Here is a 3,621-nt window from a genome sequence, read left to right as displayed (position 1 = left end):
ACCATGCCTCAGTGGTCAAGTACCGTAGACCTATGAGCATTTTAGTAAGATGGCTTTTATATTGTTATTCCCATTATAATGTTTCTTTTAACCATCTGTTGCATAACTACCTCGGGAAAATTATTACTATTATTATACATCATTATAATATAAATATGATTATTATATTGTTAAAATTATTAGACATCACTATAAAGTGTAAGTAGTCTAATACAATTTTTTAATCTTTCATCTGTCTATTTATTTGGTACAAGGTCTCCCTACACAGCTTGGACTCCTAGCGATCCTCCTGCCTGAGCCTCTACAGAACTGGCATTACAGGTGTGTGCCACCACACTGGCACTCAGTGGCCAGCTCAGCATGCGGCCGGCATGACATGTGGCACTGGAGATCAAAGCCAGGTCCTTGCGCTTGCCAGGCAGGCGCTTAGACTGCTGTGCTATGCCCCCAGCCCCTATAACACAATATTTAAAAAAAATATTAACATGTTTTTCTCTTCTACCTTTGCACCTATGGGCCCAAGGTGTTCAGCCACCATCAAGAGATGCTAGAAAGAAAATTATTAAGATTCCTTTGAAGAAAAGAAAGGTAATGATGAACAAAGAGCTCTCAGTTCCTGATATTTAGATGGAATTTTGAAGGAAGACAATAGCCAAATATGCTTGAAAGTCAGTTGAAAACAAAGAAATGCCTGAATTCCTTCGCTTCTACTCAATATATCAAATGCTAGGCCTCAACCAACAGTACATAGAAGTTCTCCCAGAGTTAATGGAAAATAATCTCTATAGCTAGAAGGGTTTAGCCCGGATGCCCAGAATCCAATATAAACAGAAGATATCTGTAAAGGATTTGTCCCTTCTGGTCCCTGGGGGTGATCAAGAAGCCCAACAGGAGATATGGGGAAGAAATCAAACTGATGCCTCTGTCTGTCTCTCTCTGCCTGTCACTGTCTGCCTGCTTGTCTGTCTGGCTCTCTCTCTTGCTGACTCTGTTTCTATCTCAGTGTCAGTCTCAGAACACCCAGAGCCACTCTACCACTGAGATGCATCCCACCACGTCACATTTCTACACAGAAGGCACTGCTAGATTGCCCAGGCCAGGTTGCAATCTGCCATCCTTCTGCCTCAGGCCTCCTGAATAGGTGGAGTAACAGGTGAGCAACTCCACCTCCCCCATTTCTCTTCTTGAGCCTTCACCTGCTAGGGGAGCACCTGTTGAAATGGTGGTGTGGCCTTTTCCTAGCAAGGCAGGCGAGGAAGGAGCCTAGCGTGGGCAGCCCTTTGCTAGCCAGGGAGGCCCATGCAGCCCAGCTGTGAGCAGTGCAGTTACACACACCACGCTGGGGGCCCACCTTTGCTCCAAGCTGAGGAGTGGGGCACTGAGGGAACAAGGAGCCCTCAGGGGCAAAGGCTGAGATACAGAGTGCCTGAGCTTGGGAGAGGAAGTAGCTAAAGGCCTGTAGTTTCCGGAAGAGATGGGGTGGGGGTGCTACCCAGGCAACTGGGAGGGGCAGATGGCAGAAGAGTGCAGACCGCCCCGAGAGCCTAGAAAGGTGCTGAGTTCATCCCTGGGTGGGAAAGCTAAAGGCAGATGCCAGCAGGATGTTCACAGCCAGATGCCATGATCACAGTTTCCACAGCGAGCACAGTGTGCACCCAAGGGCCTCTGGATGTCAGAGCGCTCTTTCAGCCACCAATGGCTCTGAAGGTTTCACCCTCATGACCCAGATGCCATGCTGGACAGAGCAAGGGAGGAGGAAGGGAAACCCTAAGATCTCACAGCCATGCCCCATACATTGTTAATCTCTGCATTAAGCCTAGAGATTCTATAGTTTCTAATCAGATTGGCATAAAAACAATCAGACTCAGATTTGAAACTTTACTCCCAAGTCAGCAGATGGGAATTGGAAGGAGGTTCAGAATGATCGTAAAAGCAGAAATATTATGGAAAGTTGAAGGTTCTCATTCTGTAGTTCCTGGGGTGCAGTGTGAGTTTCATTCACTGCACATCATCATTGTGGTGTTCTGTCTTTTAATTGGTCTATGTTTGAATTCAAATTCAAATTTACCTCAGGGTCATGTGGTGGTTAAGCTCTCTTGTGTCAACTTGATCGGCGTGGAACCTGCCCTTGGGACTGGTAAGGTCAAATTCTGAGTCTACCTGGTGGGGCCTACTGTGGTGTTGAGGTCTACTTCTGGTCCTGCTCTCCTTCCTCTCTGGCCCCGTTCCTCTGCTCTGCTTTTGGACCACCACGAACTAAGTTTCTCTGTCTTAGAACCAGTAGACTATGGACTGAATCTCAACAGTGAGTCAACTCATTCCTTTCTTCCTTTAGGTTTTGGATGTTGGCTGTTGAATCCATGCAGTGGAAAAGTTAATAGAGGTAAACTTCAAAGTATTTTTAGAAAGTTACATGATCTAAAATATCTTTTTTTTTTTTCTTCATGGATATTTGTCTAGTATAGAATCCCCCCAAAATGTTTTTTTCCTTAAGAAATTTGTCAGTGTTGGGCTGGGGAGATGGCTCAGTAGAATAAGTGCTTCCCTAGCAAGCACAAGGATCTGAGTTCAATCCCTGGTTCCACCAAAAAAAAGAGAAAAAAAGAAATTTGCCAGCGTTGCTTTGCTTTGCACTTGGCATTTTGTATTACAAACAATTCTGATGGCAGCCTGTGTCCTTTTCCTTTGGAGGCAACCCATTTATTGTACTCCTTAGTTTGGAAAACACCTATTTTATCCCAAGAAATCAAATGTATGACTTTTATTTCAACTTTTTAAATAATCCTACTGGAATTGGAATCATTCTTAAACTTGAGGAATTTTTATTTGGCTGTTTATTGCTCAGCTTGCTTCCTGTCCAAAGCCAAATGTGGGACGTCTTCAATCTATTTGTAAAGCTCCATCTTTTCTCACATCTTTTTCTTGCTTTCCTCTGCAAGGAAATTCTTTACTCTTGGAATCACTACTTTAGGTGCCGGGGAGATGGCTCAGTAGAATAAGTGCTTGCCTGGAATCATTATTTCCATTTGATGTTAGTGAAATAATTTTTTGACAATTTTAAGCAAATTCCAAAGAGTATTTTTTAATCTTAAGAGTTGGAGCTTTGTTACATCTACCTTTGCAAGTGGTGGGAGTATTGTCGTCCTTGGCTTCCAATTCAAATTCTGTCTCACCAGTTCCATTCACCTAGCACTGGGATCCTATTCTTAACTGGCTGATCCTGCTTAGTCCACTGTTGCTGTATGTTCCCACCCTCACCTAGGACTGCATAGTCAGACTGTGTTATGGAAATGCAGGATCTGCCATTGTCCATGTTGGCTGGTGTTTCAGCCCTCGCTTAGTTTTCACTCTGGTCCAGGGAGTATGCTGGAGCAGTGTAACTTGCTGTGAACTAAAATCTATCTGTCCCAAGCTCAGGAGCTGCTGGGATAATCTCTTCCCATGGCCAGAGGAAAATCTCTTGTAAGTGAGCTTTCCATGATAACTAATTGTAAATACAACAGTCCCATCTGCCAGGGATATAGCTCAGTGGCATAAGCACTTGCCTGGCACATAAAAGATCCAGAGTTCAATAGTGGAAGAGAGAGAGAGAGAGAGAGAGAGAGAGAGAGAGAGAGAGAG

The sequence above is a fragment of the Octodon degus genome, unplaced genomic scaffold (assembly GCF_000260255.1).
Source record: "Octodon degus isolate 3935 unplaced genomic scaffold, OctDeg1.0 scaffold00096, whole genome shotgun sequence".
Taxonomy (NCBI): domain Eukaryota; kingdom Metazoa; phylum Chordata; class Mammalia; order Rodentia; family Octodontidae; genus Octodon; species Octodon degus.
Note: the sequence above shows the minus strand (reverse complement) of the source record.